Below are 20,071 nucleotides of genomic sequence, written 5' to 3'. Positions count from 1 at the left end.
TTCCCTTCTGAAGTACTAGTGTCAGTGTGGTAAATTAACTAATCCGATCTTTCCTTTTTCATAATATCATCAACTAAAAAATTAAGGCAGTAAGACACAGACAAGGGACTACCTCATTCAAGGAGCACAACTCACAGCTAGCATCTAATCACATAGATGCATAGAAGTTAAGGCTGGGCGGTATGTGGGTATATGGGTATATGAGGTATACCGATATAATTTCATAAGAGATATGAAATTAGACAATACCATTTACACCAATTGTACCATTTCTACTTTACTTTTAATACAAATTATTAATATTAATATCTCAGAAATATGAATTCATAAATCCTCGTTAAGGGCACCACGTAAAGATTTGCTGTCTAAGTATAGCTGAATAATTATACAATTATTTCCTAGTGATCAGTTAGTAGAAATTGTTTAATTATCTTGAATCAATCTAATCAATCAGTCAATCTCATATCGAAGGCGTAAATCCTCCGTTATAGTGACCTGGAGTCAAACAATACACACACATAGTTAATAAATTTCACTGTAATCACAGGAACTAACTAAAGGTGGATATAAATGCGGTTAAATATATCAAAGACATACAACAATAATGATTAAACAAACAGGATGCAATCAATGAAAATGATGGAGTTAAAATGTGGATTTAGTGGTCTATTGTGGAAAAGATTTGAGTCTAAGGAGGCAAGGGAACCAATAAACGCAAGTTATATGATAATAAGTAGGTTAAATTTGGCTGGGAGTTTCTGAAATGATTAAGAATTAAAGTTAATGGATTAACAGACTATTGGACATCAACTCAACCACAGAATGTAGGGTTTTAGCCTTACTGCTTGTTGTTTCTCCAGCTGGTTGGTGTTCGGCCGCTGGCTGAACTTTGTGCGTTCTCGGTTGAGACGGCTTAACACGCTGTCAGCCGGTCGCTTTCTCTGCCAGAGAATTTCTCCGGAGGTCCGCCCTCAATTGGCTTGGTTTGAAGAAAACTTGCAGTGGTTGGCTGTTAGCTGAATTTAGTTGTGGATTTTGATGTCCTTTGGGTTACTGCTAGTGCAACGGATGCACGTGGCTGGGTCCGAACATCGGGGAAGCAGTAAAAGTTAACTCGACGGAATAGATAGATAGATCTTGAATTATAAGTTGCGTGACTGAAACGGTCTGATAACTTTTAACAAACAAAAGAAAAGAAAATATATATTGCTTGAAACAAGGGAAAGCCGAAGTCGTGACACTCTGCGTGTGTGGCTTGAAAAGAACAAAGAGATCTTTGTGGCAATGCCGGGCCGGACTCCTTAGGGCATTGTTGGGAGACGGGACACGCTCCGTAAGCGTGTAGAGCAGAGAACAAGAGCGAAGAGACCAGAGAACTAGAGTGAGAGCGGCGCGTGTCGCGGTGTTTTGTTGTCTAGGGCGTTTCTCAAGAGAAGGCTGTCCCTTTTGCACGTATTTTAATCAAATATCTTCCCACAATCAAACCTTAAATGTCATAACAGCTATACTGTTATTAGCTTCATGCATTTGATAAGAAGGAAAGGAAACAATTACTTAATCATTGTAATGATTGGAATGGTTACCAGTTAAACACATTTTCAGGATTTCAGAATGAAAGAGACTTAAGTCAATGTTTCCTGGATGATATTGGCTGTTACACATTCTTAGAGAATTTAAGCAAGTTACACGAACATGGCATCAGATTACGAACAAATAAGTACAGAGTGATACGCCACACAGCAGGAGCGGCATTTCAGAGCAATGGCATATAATACTTAGTGTGTCCTCTTGGGCGAACTCTGGCTCCATGAGGAGACTGAAGATAACTGATTATTTCTTTAAAACAATCATTTGCTCAGGAGCTGGGGAAATTAGGTATTTAACATTAAATTCGAGCTGGAAAATTAATCAAGTAGCATAGGACATTCCTTTATCATATCATTTCTAAAGAAAGTGTCAGAAAGTGTTGGGAATAAAGCATTAGTATAAACATCAAACAGACAGTCAGGAATGAAAGGCGCATCAGAGGAATGGATTAAGAGCACTGAAAATTGAGTTCCTTGTGGTTCTTTTAGCTTTCAAACATAGTACTTAGAGAATAACGACATGGTAATTACTACTAAAATATAAGAGGCAAGCGCCACTACTAACTTAGCAAAGATTATTTAACTAAGCAGGTAATAGGCAAGTTATACGTAGACAGTATTCATATGAGTCCAAATTAATGGCTCTTTGGTGGGGTAGAGAGTCAAGACTGAAGAGGAGATCTTTGATGTTTGGAAGTAATCTAAAAGAGGAACTTTGTTACCATGGTTACCCTGCCCTTTTGGTCTTGGGAGTTGTTTAGTTTATGGCTGCGGAGGTCCTCACAGCCTGGTTCAGGTTGAGGTTAGTCTCTGTGTAATGTTAATATTGTCATCTTAACAGTCATGCATAGAGTCTGTTATCTCAACTTCACCAGAGGTGGTAAGTTTTACAATCTAACTGACCAAAACAGCACTTAGGGGAAAGCAAACCTTTCACTTAAGGTCAGGCTGTCTGTTTAGGAGGGGAGAAAAAGATTTTGGAATCTTTTGGCATAAAAATAATTAAAAACACAGTGGTAGTACCAGTGGCATTTTCTCCCAGAAGCCAAGGGAAGCCAGGCTTCTTCCCTTAAATGATTAACCAATCAGACGAGGCCACTGTCATGCCACTGCTTAACTGTGATTAGTCAGGATGATGCCAAGGGAAGCCAGCCGCTGTCTGGCTTCACGCCAATCAAATCACAGCATGCGATCAACATCATTCAGATGAAATAACAGGAGCTGTTAGCAACTTTAGCTGGTGCAGTTATGGAGGATGGAAATTTGGAGTTTTTATTTATAATAAATAATAGTTTTACTAAACTACCACTATAGCAGCAATTTAAGATTAAATCTGACGGAAGACCAACGCCAAAACTGGAGCTGTGCCTGGAGAGGAAAAAGGGGTGTTAGACGTTCAATGAGGAAAACTATTTCCGTATAGAGAGGCTAGCTGGTAGCGCCAATCTTCGACTGACTGTTGTTGCGGAGGACGAAAAGCCCGTGGGTGAGTAAAATGTCACCTCCTTCTCTCTCTGAACTTAACTGAACTGCAGCTATGTGTGCGATTTTTAATGTGGTTATATTGTTAGTTTTGCTTTGCTTGCCTGGATTTAGCTGTGAATGAATAGTCAGTTGAAATAACCTTATTGTTTTTACTGCGGTTGTGTATGCATAGATAATGAGCACCACAGACAGCACCTGCCACAGGGCACTGGGCCAGGTTAGGCTACGTGAATAATTGTCTATACTCTGTCGGTCTGGTACATTTGGCCAAGCATTAAGAAGTATGTAAGCCTATTTAATACATGCACCACTGCTATTATGCAAATGTCTTCAATCGTCTTCTGTTTGAGCTTGTGAATGCTTCTTTTATTCTTAACCTGCACCATAAGCAGCGGGCTAAGTATGTTTGTTTGGGGTGAGAGAGAGAGACTGAGTGAGTGAGTGAGCAAGTGAGAGAGAAAGCGTATGTGTCGGTAAATGCAAGTTTCAGCGTCTGTATTGATAACAGATAATCTTTAAAGTTTGATTAAATTTTTGTAAAATGATACCCTGCACTGTAATAGCACAATGCATTAGATAATTGCCCCCCAAAAAGGACATCACCTCTCACTTGGCTTCCCCAAAAATTTACCCCACCCCACGCCACTGGGTAGTACACTACACAATACAGTTTGATAAATTGTGTGTAACCTGATTTCTGTATTGTTTCTGAAAGATCATTATCTTAGTTTTTGCTGTGTTTACTGTCAGGACCCAGGTCTGACAGAATCTCTGCAGGAGATTAAGGTGCTGCTGCAAACCTTCTTTAGTAGGTGAGAGCAACACTAAGTCATCTGCATACAGCAGACCTCTGATCTCTGTGTCGTTCAAGATGAGGCCAGGTGCCGTGGAACTCTCTAATTGGTTTACTAATTCATTGATATATAGATTGAAGAGAATTGGACTGAGATTGCATCCCTGCACCACTGCCCGGCCCTGGGAGAAGAACGCTTCGTTTCCAATCTTTATGGCACATTCACTTTTTGTATACATGTTCTTAATCAAATCATATGTTTTTCCTCCAATGCCACTTTCAAGTAGCCTATAGAAAAGGCCCTCGTGCCAGATTGAATCAAAGGCTTTTTGGAAGTCAACAAAACAGGCATATACCATTCTTTTCTTAATGTTTAATTCTTGATCATTTAGAGTCTGGAGGGTAAATATACGGTCCGTTGTGCGGCAGTTTGGCAAAAAAAACTATTTGGCATTTATGCAGAATATTGTGGTTATCAACAAAGTTGACAAGTCGTTTATTAATGATGTTGCAGAATATTTTTCCCAGGTTACTGGATACACATATTCCTCTGTAGTTATTTGGATCATGTTTATCTACAGATTTTTGAATTGGGGTTCCAGATGTCTGGAAAAGTTCCAGTTGCTAGAATAGTTTTAGTATAGCCAATCTGATTTTATGGTCTGAGTATTTGATCATTTCGTTGAGGATTCCATCAATGCCATAAGCTTTTTTTCCTTTCAGGGACAGGATGACTTCTGTTAATTCTTGTTCTGTTACAGGGTAATCTAGAGGGTTTTGGTTGTTTTTTATCACCGCCTCCAGAGTTTTCCATTTCATGAATATCTTGTACTGATCATCATTTTTTAAAATATTACTGTATAATTCACTAAAGTGATTAATCCAAGTATTTCCATCTTGGATTGCCAATTAATCCTGCTGGGTTTTGTTTAGGTTGTTCCATTTCTCCCAGAACTGGTTGGACTCTAAGGATTCCTCAATTACACAGAGCTGCTTCTTGCTGTGTTGTTCTTTCTTAGTTTTTAGGGTGTACTTGTATTTTTTCAGAGTGGCCTCATATTGACAGCGTGTGTTGTGGTTTTCTGGGTCCCTGTGCTTTTCATTTGATAATTTCCTTAAAGTTTTCCTCAGGTTTTTGCATTCAGTGTCAAACCATTTGTTATTGTTCATTTGTTGAGGTTTTGGTTTGGAGGCTTTCACATTAGACAATGAAGCCAAATGATGAAATATTGAATTGATTTTGTCCACAGCAGAATTTACACCAGAATTATTCTGGGGAAATGTTTCAGTTAGAAATAAATGAGTTAAATCATGTATGTTTTGATTTTCCAGTGCCTTTTGGTATGCCCCCATGCTGTCTGGGGTCCATCTGTATGAGTATGTGCTGTTAAACAGTTCACAGGCACTATGGGCCCCAGACTTGGACTGAGCCCTTTTCAGATAGATAGTGATTTCGCTGTGGTCTGAGAGGTGGATCTAGATCTGTAATGAAATAATCTACCGTACTACTGCCAAGAGCTGAGCTGTAAGTGTAGCGACCCAGAGAGTCCCCTCGTAGCCTGCCGTTGACTATGTGCATACCCAGTCTCCGGTAGAGCTGTAAAAGCTGCATACCACTTGTGTTAGTAAGCTTGTCAAAGCTCTTTCTAGCGGGACATTCAGGGAGGGGGAAGCAGGTGCTTCCAGGTAAGTGTTTGTCTCCCTGGGTGTTCATAGTGTCAGCTCTTTCCCCTGTTCGAGCATTAAGGTCCCCACAGATATAATAAATTTCCCATGGTTTTATAATGGTTAACTTCCTCCTCAAGAATAGAGAAAATATCTGGTTTGTAGTAGGGGGATTCTGATGGAGGTATATAGATGGCACACTATAGACATGTTCCATCCATCCATCTGTTTGTTAATTTTCAACCGTATATAAGATTCTTCTTTTTTAATAACTGTGATGGACTGGCTCAGTTCTGACGACCAGTGGAATCATCTTCTCTGCACCATGTCTCCTGTAAAACTATGATGTCAGAGTCTATTAACTCTCTATTAAAATCTGGATCTCTGCTCTTTAAACCAAAAGCTGATGATCTCAGACCTTGAATGTTCCAACATGTTATTGTAAACGATTTCATGTCAAGTGTAATCTTTTCAAAAATTTTACAAACACCTTAAAAAACAAATAATAATAATAAACTAGATATTAAAAAATAATATTAGTAACAAACAAAAAGAAAAAAAAGTGTAAAAAGAGGAAAATAGTATTGTAGGTAAATGAATAAAATATTAAACTTTGAGTGACATTTTAGAGTGTATCATGTGTGAAATACTGTTAAGAATTATCCTTAAATTGCTACTCATCTAAAATGATATCCAACATGCTAAACTATGAATTATTGTGATGTCTTTAAGAGGTCTCTGCTCTTCCACCATGCAGCCATATGAGGCGAGAGCAGAGCAGGTTTAGCATGCGGGGCTGTGGCTCTTCTCACCGCTGCAACTGTCGAGTAGAGTCGAGATGAGTTGAGCTGGTACTGGTAATGGAAAAACGGCATAAGAAGTGGGGAACGTGGACGTGTTGGTAGACTGGGGCCTCCTCTTTAAATATTGTCCATGTTTGTGTTTTATATCCATTTTTAAAAATATGGGTTATGGTTCACACTGCAATAAATTCAAAATAACAAAATCTGATCAACCTGTAATAATGAATCCCACTAGATGGTGTCATTTATAGTGACATTTCAAACTCTGAGGTCTGTGAGCTGATCAAATGCACCTGTGGTAAATAGGTGCATCTGTACAGTGCAAGCCACAATGTGACTTACACATATATGTGTAATACCAACATGACCTTCTTAGAGGTCGATATAATTCTCACCTCCTACGAGGCTTCAAAACTATTCCGTGTGCAGATAATTATTTTTTCACAATATAGTGTAACTTCTCAGTTAATGTCACGTTCGTCTCTTAAAGAAATGTCCAAATAAAACTAGCATATCAGCTTTTCATTTCATCATGTGCAGCTCAGTGTTTTTTTCCACCAAAGTTTTTGAGGGCGTGTCTGACTAGCCACTGAGCTTATGATGCGTGTTACCATGTGATGCAACATGGTATCAGAAAAAAGGGCTGGACTACGATCGAGCTGTTTTCAGGCAGTTCAGAGCAGTGTTAATTTTGGACATGGTAACTCCCTTTGAGGTGGACTTTGGGCTTTTTCACTTTGCAAACCTATTACATGCACAGAATAGATATATACCACAATAAAGGAGAGGGAAAAAGGTTAACAAGCATAATATGACCTCTTTATCATGTCAGCTAACTGAGAGCTGAGCCTTTACTTTCCAACTTCTAAAAGACGCATATTGTTCAAAGTAGTATCACCCTATTGTCTAACACTAATCTAATACATTTTGACTTCTTTCTTCTTGCTGACTTCTCTTCAAAAACTGCAGTTAGCACACAATCTCATTAACTTAGCATCATTTGCACAGTTTGGGGTCCCTCGTAACTGGCTAATTAGCTTAACAAGCTAAGCTAACAAGCTATGTATGCTAATTATTGCTAACACATAAATAAAATACCAGAATTTCACTCACCAACTGGAGCACCAGCTTCCTGGATGGTCTCTCTCTGCACAGCTTGCACAGCAAGAGAGAAAAGGAATGCCACTGAACCTGGAATAACATACACATTACACAAATTACACAAAAGGTTAACACACTGAATTAGCATTCATTTCAGCTAATAAACTGGCAACTGTGTGTGTTTTATGTACATACACACCCATGTAGGGATATTTGGTAGGTAGGTAGGTAGGTTTATTGTCACAATGCAACAAGTTATAGAGTGAAATTGAGTTTTGTAACTCCCTTCTGCTACAATATTTATTAATACAGAATCAATTATAAAAATGGTAAACAGAAATAAACTATATATAGTCGAGCAGTGATGAGGGTGAATGAGAGTTTAAGAGTCTGATCGCTTTGGGGGAAAAGCTGCTCTGCAGTCTGGTGGTGTGGCAGCAGAAACTTCTCCAGAAGGCAGCAGGGTGAACAGGCTGTGGGGTTGGTGGGTACTGTCCTTTAGTATCTTTTGGGCTCTACGTAGGCACCTCACCGATATCACTGATCAATGGAGCTGAGGTTACAGTAACAGAGTTATAAACCTATTTCTGCATCTAGCCTCTTACTTGAGATTGCTCTGGGTAGCGACTTAATTAGTTCAGTCCGTTTGGGTAAACCAGCGGAGTCATCTCGAGCTCGGAGGCAGTGAAGGAAAACAGCGGACTTTGTTGCGGCACTTTTTTTCTCTCAGTTAAGAAAACGGTAAATCCGTATCTTCCTTCTGCAGGTATGAGATCGTTACGTTGTATGTAACAATTTTCTTAAGGATCCAAAAATGTGTTCAGTAAACACAACAGTCTGTTCTAGTCCAGCAAGTTAAGACCTTCACCTTCACACTGGTCAGAGCTGGACTGGGACTGGCCCTGGCATTTTTGGCCCAGGCAGCCTAGTAGGTGCATCGCATGTGGAGGAGGCTTGTTATTTATGTAGTAGTTTGTAATGTAATACCAGATAATATCTCTTTGAGTTTCTCTGCAAAATGCTACAAATGGGTTACCAAATATACCAGGGCGTCTGTTGATTTCCCTGTCATGAGAACGCTGAGTGCACTGGTAGACAAACTGAGGTGTAGACCCAAATACAGACACAGGCAAGGAGGATGCAGTTCAGGGGATTTATTATAACGCAAACTTACACAGAAGCACAGCAATCAGAAGTACAAACAAACGTAAATCCAAAAGAAACTTAATCCAATGGTCAGCAGGGTAATCCAGAAACAGGAAACAAAGTACAGGGAACTGAGCATGGCAGAACGCTCAACATCAGATGACGATGCAACAAGGACTGAACAGAACTGAGGGCTTAAAGAGACAAACCACAACACACACCAGGCAGGCAGGGTAATTGGGCACAGCTGAGAAACATGAAGGTAATCAAAGCACAGACAGACAAGAACCAAAACTGGAAATAGGTCTGACACTAAACTTGGAACAGATGCAAAACCACAAACCAGGACAAGAGCAGTTACAGAACCTACATCAGAAATCCAAAGTCACACCATGACAGTCCAAAGCAAGACTAAAAGTAAACCAGACAGAACAGGGAGCTGGAAACAGGCAGACGGAATACAAAATAGGAAACAAACAGGACTGCAACCCAAGACACAGAGAGAGAGAGTGACAGGGCACATACAGACAAACAGCAACATGACACGAGACGATTCTGAACAAACCATTTTAGTAAATGCAGAAACGGATAAGGACACGGACAAAACAGAACACAGAATACATGCAAAACCTACAACAGGCCACAAACAGAACAACAAACTAGTAACTAGATCTAAGGACTAAGACACAAAACTAAAACACAGATCAGGACCACGTGTACTAAGACAACAACTAGGATGTGACAGGGTATGAGCAGGGATGGTGAAAACAGAACTAGACCAAACATCATCACAAACATAAACAAGGCAAAACAGTAGAACACAAAGCATGGAACCAAAACAAGACCAAAAATCCTCAAACTATAACGATACCTGGGAAGCCTGCCTATATAAGTGTTTCTATTTGTGGGAAACACTCAGATCAGTTCAAGCCTGATTTTGTTAATTTCTTCTTTTTAATCTGGACTGCAGTTTTGTACATTACATAAGTGAATAACTCTGCTTACTGCAGATCCCTTTGAGAAAATAATTCTGTCTCTTTCTTATTTTGCTTGTGCGTCTATGACAGCTATTCCAAATTGGCAGATGAAAATGCATACATTTTATAATGAAAATGGGAAATTATTGCACAGCTTTGTGCTCACTCACATTGTGTCATTTTATAACATGGCAGTGTAAACATACTGATTTATAAATGTCTTTGAATTTGATCAGCTCCAGTATTACTGTGTGCTTAGAGGCAATTTGACAGAATTTACAGTTCAGTACAACATCATGCAGTTACTCACATAACAGGAGAAAGAGTAATAAAGTGTTTCAGGTTGCAGTTACATGCATAACTGCACTCTACATTCTGCTGTGCACTGTAATAGTGAACCTGAAATCTCACAAAGATAATCATGTAAGAGCCAAAAAAGGCTGTCTTCATGCATGGTGTTCAGATGAGAACATGCCAGAGTGGATGCCTAAGGAGACTTAACTGTAGACATTTGCAGCTCCTCTGGGAATCATGTAGTTAACCAAAGGGATACATGGACACACACACACATGCAGATAAGCACAAATGTGCATGTATATATTATTCAAGTTATCTCACTGCACTTTTCATACAAAGCAGGTCTAGACTGTACTCTGTACTGCACTGTTTAATATTATTTACAGAGACCCAGCAATTCCACCATGAGGAAGCACACAAGGAAAACTCCCCTTTTAGCAGGTAGAAACCTCAAGCAGAACCTAGACTCAGTGATAGTGGTACCAATGTCAATTAATATAAAAATATGAATGATGATAATAATAATAATTAAAGCTGCAAGCAGCGTTGGGCGGGCCCTCGCACTTATAAGCGCGTCCGGGCGTGAGCCGGCCGAGTTGCATATTCTGGAGCTCTGCCGGTGCGGCTGTGAATTTCCTACGCGGTTCCGACGCCGCATGAAGGTGTTATATGTCACTTCCTGTGTCCCCTATGTGGAGCTACATAGCACTTGCCGCTATGAATATAAATCGGTATTGACGTGTAGATATCTGCGGGGTGGGACAGTTATCAAGCACGTAAAGTTTGTTCAGATGTGAGCATGTACACTGAACAATAATGTACCCAAACAATAAAATAAATTCCTTTTATATTTCCCTGCCTTGTTGTTTATGTGTACATACAGAGGAAGAATGTGAGAACAGCACACATTTCATCGTTACTGTGTGTTAGAGCATGGGAGAACAGTGGATACTTTTAATACAGCCCACACCCCTAATACTGTGTAACTATAACAAGTAGAGAACAGAAGAAAAAGATGTTTTTTCTTTACAACTGTCTGCATAGCTTATTCATATTGTGTAATGAATGAAAATAAATAGGCCTACTAGGCTCCTCTCTACTTTGACATTTAAGATTAGCTGGTTTGATCCACCTTCATACACATGTGACATTACTGTACAACTTGAGAAAGGTGAGTTGTTTTCTGCTCCAGCCTGCCTAAAAGAAAAGCGTTTTTGGGATTAAATGGACTTTATTAGCTACTGCAGTGCAGGATGAACTCAGAATAGACCCATTTCTCACCTTATTATTCTAAATCATGCAATGAAGAAGAAGAAATGCATAATAAATCCTGGGACAAAATCTGTCCACAGCATGTAGTCTGATGAACAAGACTTGTGTTATAGCTGACTTGGGCAGTGAAATGTTTAATTTTTTTAATTCATGTGGTCATAGTTGTCCACAACTCAAATCAGAATATAAGAAGAAATGTTTTATACCACCTCAAGAAGGCTTCCTATCAGAAAGGTAGGAAGGTATTTCAAATGTACAACTGCAGTACTTAAATCTAAGTAAAGTAATTTCCCTGACATTTTTGTGTTACTTTACTTTTAATAGACGCATGTAACAGGTTTTATACTTCCTGTGAGTATAATCCAATCATCTTATTTTCATACTGTATATCCGTTGTGTAATTTGATAAATTGTGTTGTATGTCGTGCTCGCATCTCAGAGAAGACTCTGACTGCAACATGCGTCTTTGTAAAGAGAGAAACGGACAGAAAAAGTCTCTAACTCTGCCTGTCAGCTCGCTCTGCTCCGTTAAAACTGAATTTACCATACAGAATTGAATACGAGTGCACTCCAGATTTAGCTGCAGCCAGCTGACCGTGTGCTTCTCCCTATACCGCAGTTCTGTGTCCATGCATGCAGCAAACTGAAAGCACTGTCTGTCGGAGCGTCTACGTGAAAAGAGAAGGAAGACATTGCTGGTAGTATTGTCTTCAGAGTTGTTAAACACCTCAGCGCACTGAAGGAAGCCATCTGACTGTGTGAGGGGCAAGATCGTTGATGTCTGCAGGCAGAGTAGGAGCTCTCCTGTCTGACTGGTCCACCAATAGCAGAGAAGATGACCCCTTGAGACACAGCCCCTCCTCATTTGCATAATGAGGCAGAAATGCATACAAAAATTTAAAAAAGACAGGCAGAAATAAATACCATGGGTGAAAATAAATAAGGTAAATAAATACAAAGGAAGAATAAAACAGACAAAAATATTAAAACACACACATAAATAAATACATTAAAAAAATTAGTAATAAATAAAGTTGAATAAACAAATAAGGTAATTATAACAAAGGTGAATAGTAAAGGCACTAATTAAAATATATACATTTATGTCTCCTTGTATAATTTAATTACTACCTACATTTATTTATTTACTTTATTTTTTTGTGTATTTAATTGGATGCTTATTTATTTATTGAGCATTTATTTATTTCTGTATTTATTTCTGACTGTGTCAGGATCGGTCCTCCATAGGGGTGGGAGAGTTATCAAGCACGTAAAGTTTGGTTCAGATGTGAGCATGTACACTGAAGTTACAACAACTTCCTGTGTCATGGCGAAGACTTGATCTCTGACGCCACGCCACGGACACACCCATTGACGAAAACTCGCAAATAGCACAACTTTTCATCTTCAATGCCTTTAGAAGGCACAGCACAAATTTGAAGTCGGTCGGACTAAATCCCTAGGAGGAGTTCGTTAAAGTACGAAGTGTGTAAATCATCCAAAATTTGACGTAAAATTCAAAATGGCCGACTTCCTGTTGATTTTAGGGCATCGCTCCAAGAGGCTTTTTTGTGCGTCTGGACAAGATACACGTACCACAGAAAATTCGTGCACGTAGGTAAAACGTGCGGCGGGGGCTGCTTCGTTAAAAGTCACTTCCTGTTGCCAGCAGGTGGCGCTATGACTGTCTGTGAATGTCAGCATGTACATGTGTTCAGGGCGGGACTCTCATCCTACATGTACAGTTTGGTCCAGATGTGAGCATGTACACTGAAGTTACGACAACTTCCGTGTCATGGCGAAGAGCTGATCTTTGACGCCACGCCACGGACACGCCCATTGACGAAAACTTGCAAATAGCACAACTTTTCATCTTCAATGCCTTTAGAAGGCACAGCAAAATTTGAGGTCGGTCGGACTAAATCCCTAGGAGGAGTTCGTTAAAGTACGAAGTGTGTAAATCATCCAAAATTTGACGTAAAATTCAAAATGGCCGACTTCCTGTTGATTTTAGGCATGGCTCCAAGAGGCTTTTTTGTGCGTCTGGACAAGATACACGTACCACAGAAAATTCGTGCACGTAGGTGAAACGTGCGGCGGGGGCTGCTTCGTTAAAGGTCACTTTCTGTTGCCAGCAGGTGGCGCTATGACTGTGGGTGAATGTCGGCATGTACATGTGTTCAGGGCGGGACTCTCATCCTACATGTACAGTTTGGTCCAGATGTGAGCATGTACACTGAAGTTACAACAACTTCCTGTTTCATGCGAATCATCGACGCCACGGACACGCCCATTGACGAAAACGCGCAAATAGCACAACTTTTCATCGTCAATGCCTTTAGAAGGCACAGCAGAAATTTGACGTCGATCCGACTAAATCCCTAGGAGGAGTTCGTTAAAGTACGAAGTGTGTAAATCATCCAAAAATGGCCGTAAAATTCAAAATGGCCGACTTCCTGTTGACTTTAGGCTATGGGTTCTTGAGGCTTTTTTGTGCGTCTTGATGATACACGTCCCCAGAAAATTTCGTACATGTAGGTTGAACGTGAACGAGGGGCTAATCATTTCCAATTTTCTAGGTGGCGCTAGCGAGTCATTTTGCCACGCCCATGTGCGAAACTTGTAGAATACGAAATTTTTCACCGGTTCTGACATGTTTGCAAATTTTGGTGAGTTTTCGAGTATGTTTAGGCCATGTCATTTGGGCCTACTTTGCAGAAAAAAAAAAAAAAAAATTAAAGCTGCAAGCAGCGTTGGGCGGGCCCTCGCACTTGTAAGCGCGTCCGCGTGTGAGCCGGCCGAGTTGCATATTCTGGAGCTCTGCCGGTGCGGCTGTGAATTTCCTACGCGGTTGACGCCGCATGAAGGTGTTATATGTCACTTCCTGTGTCCCCTATGTGGAGCTACATAGCACTTGCCGCTATGAATATAAATCGGTATTGACGTGTAGATGTCTGCGGGGTGGGAGAGTTATCAAGCACGTAAAGTTTGTTTCAGATGTGAGCATGTACACTGAACAATAATGTACCCAAACAATAAATAAATTCCTTTTATATTTCCCTGCCTTGTTGTTTATGTGTACATACAGAGGAAGAATGTGAGAACAGCACACATTTCATCGTTACTGTGTGTTAGAGCATGGGAGAACAGTGGATACTTTTAATACAGCCCACACCCCTAATACTGTGTAACTATAACAAGTAGAGAACAGAAGAAAAAGATGTTCTTTCTTTACAACTGTCTGCATAGCTTATTCATATTGTAATGAATGAAAATAAATAGGCCTACTAGGCTCCTCTCTACTTTGACATTTAAGATTAGCTGTTTGATCCACCTTCATACACATGTGACATTACTGTACAACTTGAGAAAGGTGAGTTGTTTTCTGCTCCAGCCTGCCTAAAAGAAAAGCGTTTTTGGGATTAAATGGACTTTATTAGCTGCTGCAGTGCAGGATGAACTCAGAATAGACCCATTTCTCACCTTATTATTCTAAATCATGCAACGAAGAAGAAGAAATGCATAATAAATCCTGGGACAAAATCTGTCCACAGCATGTAGTCTGATGAACAAGACTTGTGTTATAGCTGACTTGGGCAGTGAAATGTTTAATTTTTTAATTCATGTGGTCATAGTTGTCCACAACTCAAATCAGAATATAAGAAGAAATGTTTTATACCACCTCAAGAAGGCTTCCTATCAGAAAGGTAGGAAGGTATTTCAAATGTACAACTGCAGTACTTAATCTAAGTAAAGTAATTTCCCTGATATTTGTGTTACGCATGTAACAGGTTTTATACTTCCTGTGAGTATAATCCAATCATCTTATTTTCATACTGTATATCCGTTGTGTAATTTGATAAATTGTGTTGTATGTGTGCTCGCATCGTACTGAGATTCAGCCCTCTCAGAGAAGACTCTGACTGCAACATGCGTCTTTGTAAAGAGAGAAACAGACAGAAAAAGTCTCTAACTCTGCCTGTCAGCTCGCTCTGCTCCGTTAAAACTGAATTTACCATACAGAATTGAATACGAGTGCACTCCAGATTTAGCTGCAGCCAGCTGACCGTGTGCTTCTCCCTATACCGCAGTTCTGTGTCCATGCATGCAGCAAACTGAAAGCACTGTCTGTCGGAGCGTCTACGTGAAAAGAGAAGGAAGACATTGCTGGTAGTGTCTTCAGAGTTGTTAAACACCTCAGCGCACTGAAGGAAGCCATCTGACTGTGTGAGGGGCAAGATCGTTGATGTCTGCAGGCAGAGTAGGAGCTCTCCTGTCTGACTGGTCCACCAATAGCAGAGAAGATGACCCCTTGAGACACAGCCCCTCCTCATTTGCATAATGAGGCAGAAATGCATACAAAAATTTAAAAAGACAGGCAGAAATAAATACCATGGGTGAAAATAAATAAGGTAAATAAATACAAAGGAAGAATAAAACAGACAAAAATATTAAAACACACACATAAATAAATACATTAAAAAAATTAGTAATAAATAAAGTTGAATAAACAAATAAGGTAATTATAACAAAGGTGAATAAGTAAAGGCACTAATTAAAATATACATTTATGTCTCCTTGTATAATTTAATTACTACCTACATTTATTTATTTACTTTATTTTTTTGTGTATTTAATTGGATGCTTATTTATTTATTGAGCATTTATTTATTTCTGTATTTATTTCTGACTGTGTCAGGATCGGTCCTCCATAACGGGGTGGGAGAGTTATCAAGCACGTAAAGTTTGGTTCAGATGTGAGCATGTACACTGAAGTTACAACAACTTCCTGTGTCATGGCGAAGACTTGATCTCTGACGCCACGGACACACCCATTGACGAAAACTCGCAAATAGCACAACTTTTCATCTTCAATGCCTTTAGAAGGCACAGCACAAATTTGAAGTCGGTCGGACTAAATCCCTAGGAGGAGTTCGTTAAAGTACGAAGTGTGTAAATCATCCAAAATTTGACGTAAAATTCAAAATGGCCGACTTCCTGTTGATTTTAGGGCATCGCTCCAAGAGGCTTTTTTGTGCGTCTGGACAAGATACACGTACCACAGAAAATTCGTGCACGTAGGTGAAACGTGCGGCGGGGGCTGCTTCGTTAAAAGTCACTTCCTGTTGCCAGCAGGTGGCGCTATGACTGTGGGTGAATGTCAGCATGTACATGTGTTCAGGGCGGGACTCTCATCCTACATGTACAGTTTGGTCCAGATGTGAGCATGTACACTGAAGTTACGACAACTTCCGTGTCATGGCGAAGAGTTGATCTTTGACGCCACGCCACGGACACGCCCATTGACGAAAACTTGCAAATAGCACAACTTTTCATCTTCAATGCCTTTAGAAGGCACAGCACAAATTTGAGGTCGGTCGGACTAAATCCCTAGGAGGAGTTCGTTAAAGTACGAAGTGTGTAAATCATCCAAAATTTGACGTAAAATTCAAAATGGCCGACTTCCTGTTGGGTTTAGGCTATGGCTCCAAGAGACTTTTTTGTGCGTCTGGACAAGATACACGTACCACAGAAAATTCGTGCACGTAGGTGAAACGTGCGGCGGGGGCTGCTTCGTTAAAAGTCACTTCCTGTTGCCAGCAGGTGGCGCTATGACTGTGGGTGAATGTCAGCATGTACATGTGTTCAGGGCGGGACTCTCATCCTACATGTACAGTTTGGTCCAGATGTGAGCATGTACACTGAAGTTACGACAACTTCCGTGTCATGGCGAAGAGTGATCTTTGACGCCACGCCACGGACACGCCCATTGACGAAAACTTGCAAATAGCACAACTTTTCATCTTCAATGCCTTTAGAAGGCACAGCAAAATTTGAGGTCGGTCGGACTAAATCCCTAGGAGGAGTTCGTTAAAGTACGAAGTGTGTAAATCATCCAAAATTTGACGTAAAATTCAAAATGGCCGACTTCCTGTTGGTTTAGGCTATGGCTCCAAGAGACTTTTTTGTGCGTCTGGACAAGATACACGTACCACAGAAAATTCGTGCACGTAGGTGAAACGTGCGGCGGGGGCTGCTTCGTTAAAGGTCACTTTCTGTTGCCAGCAGGTGGCGCTATGACTGTGGGTGAATGTCGGCATGTACATGTGTTCAGGGCGGGACTCTCATCCTACATGTACAGTTTGGTCCAGATGTGAGCATGTACACTGAAGTTACAACAACTTCCTGTTTCATTGCGAATCATCGACGCCACGGACACGCCCATTGACGAAAACGCGCAAATAGCACAACTTTTCATCGTCAATGCCTTTAGAAGGCACAGCAGAAATTTGACGTCGATCCGACTAAATCCCTAGGAGGAGTTCGTTAAAGTACGAAGTGTGTAAATCATCCAAAAATGGCCAAAATTCAAAATGGCCGACTTCCTGTTGACTTTAGGCTATGGGTTCTTGAGGCTTTTTTGTGCGTCTTGATATGATACATGTCCCCAGAAAATTTCGTACATGTAGGTTGAACGTGAACGAGGGGCTAATTTTCCAATTTTCTAGGTGGCGCTAGCGAGTCATTTTGCCACGCCCATGTGCGAAACTTGTAGAATACGAAATTTTTCACCGGTTCTGACATGTTTGCAAATTTTGGTGAGTTTTCGAGATGTTTAGGCCATGTCATTTGGGCCTACTTTGCAGAAAAAAAAAAAAAAAAAAAAAAAAAAAAAAAAATAATCCGAGCAATTCAATAGGGACCTCGCACGTCGTGCTGGGCCCTAATTAAAGCTGCAAGCAGCGTTGGGCGGGCCCTCGCATTGTAGCGCGTCCGCGCGTGAGCCGGCCGAGTTGCATTCTGGAGCTCTGCCGGTGCGGCTGTGAATTTCCTACGCGGTTCCGACGCCGCATGAAGGTGCTATATGTCACTTCCTGTGTCCCCTATGTGGAGCTACATAGCACTTGCCGCTATGAATATAAATCGGTATTGACGTGTAGATGTCTGCGGGGTGGGAGAGTTATCAAGCACGTAAAGTTTGTTTCAGATGTGAGCATGTACACTGAACAATAATGTACCCAAACAATAAAATAAATTCCTTTTATATTTCCCTGCCTTGTTGTTTATGTGTACATACAGAGGAAGAATGTGAGAACAGCACACATTTCATCGTTACTGTGTGTTAGAGCATGGGAGAACAGTGGATACTTTTAATACAGCCCACACCCCTAATACTGTGTAACTATAACAAGTAGAGAACAGAAGAAAAAGATGTTCTTTCTTTACAACTGTCTGCATAGCTTATTCATATTGTGTAATGAATGAAAATAAATAGGCCTACTAGGCTCCTCTCTACTTTGACATTTAAGATTAGCTTGTTTGATCCACCTTCATACACATGTGACATTACTGTACAACTTGAGAAAGGTGAGTTGTTTTCTGCTCCAGCCTGCCTAAAAGAAAAGCGTTTTTGGGATTAAATGGACTTTATTAGCTGCTGCAGTGCAGGATGAACTCAGAATAGACCCATTTCTCACCTTATTATTCTAAATCATGCAACGAAGAAGAAGAAATGCATAATAAATCCTGGGACAAAATCTGTACAATACTGTACAGCATGTAGTCTGATGAACAAGACTTGTGTTATAGCTGACTTGGGCAGTGAAATGTTTTTTTTTAATTCATGTGGTCATAGTTGTCCACAACTCAAATCAGAATATAAGAAAATGTTTTATACCACCTCAAGAAGGCTTCCTATCAGAAAGGTAGGAAGGTATTTCAAATGTACAACTGCAGTACTTAAATCTAAGTAAAGTAATTTCCCTGACATTTTTGTGTTACTTTACTTTTAATAGACGCATGTAACAGGTTTTATACTTCCTGTGAGTATAATCCAATCAATCTTATTTCATACTGTATATCCGTTGTGTAATTTGATAAATTGTGTTGTATGTCGTGCTCGCATCTCAGAGAAGACTCTGACTGCAACATGCGTCTTTGTAAAGAGAGAAACGGACAGAAAAAGTCTCTAACTCTGCCTGTCAGCTCGCTCTGCTCCGTTAAAACTGAATTTACCATACAGAATTGAATACGAGTGCACTCCAGATTTAGCTGCAGCCAGCTGACCGTGTGCTTCTCCCTATACCGCAGTTCTGTGTCCATGCATGCAGCAAACTGAAAGCACTGTCTGTCGGAGCGTCTACGTGAAAAGAGAAGGAAGACATTGCTGGTAGTATTGTCTTCAGAGTTGTTAAACACCTCAGCGCACTGAAGGAAGCCATCTGACTGTGTGAGGGGCAAGATCGTTGATGTCTGCAGGCAGAGTAGGAGCTCTCCTGTCTGACTGGTCCACCAATAGCAGAGAAGATGACCCCTTGAGACACAGCCCCTCCTCATTTGCATAATGAGGCAGAAATGCATACAAAATTTAAAAAAGACAGGCAGAAATAAATACCATGGGTGAAAATAAATAAGGTAAATAAATACAAAGGAAGAATAAAACAGACAAAAATATTAAAACCACACATAAATAAATACATTAAAAAATTAGTAATAAATAAAGTTGAATAAACAAATAAGGTAATTATAACAAAGGTGAATAAGTAAAGGCACTAATTAAAATAAACATTTATGTCTCCTTGTATAATTTAATTACTACCTACATTTATTTATTTACTTTATTTTTTGTGTATTTAATTGGATGCTTATTATTTATTGAGCATTTATTTATTTCTGTATTTATTTCTGCTGTGTCAGGATCGGTCCTCCATAACGGGGTGGGAGAGTTATCAAGCACGTAAAGTTGGTTAAGATGTGAGCATGTACACTGAAGTTACAACAACTTCCTGTGTCATGGCGAAGATGATCTCTGACGCCACGCCACGGACACAACCCATTGACGAAAACTCGCAAATAGCACACAACTTTTCATCTTCAATGCCTTAGAAGGCACAGCACAAATTTGAAGTCGGTCGGACTAAATCCCTAGGAGGAGTTCGTTAAAGT

General features: G+C 40.2%; 1 protein-coding gene across 1 annotated transcript in view; it reads left to right on the top strand.

Moving 5' to 3' along the window:
- LOC119902939 (disks large-associated protein 1-like) overlaps nucleotides 1–20,071 on the top strand; it is a 219,384-nt gene that overhangs the window by 149,220 nt on the left and 50,093 nt on the right. The gene's annotated exons all lie outside the window — the stretch shown is intronic.

Source organism: Micropterus salmoides, unplaced genomic scaffold (assembly GCF_014851395.1).
Source record: "Micropterus salmoides isolate LMB-PRFRI ecotype aquatic unplaced genomic scaffold, ASM1485139v1 Ms_hic_scaffold_14, whole genome shotgun sequence".
NCBI lineage: Eukaryota > Metazoa > Chordata > Actinopteri > Centrarchiformes > Centrarchidae > Micropterus > Micropterus salmoides.
This window is presented reverse-complemented; position numbering and strand designations above follow the sequence as displayed.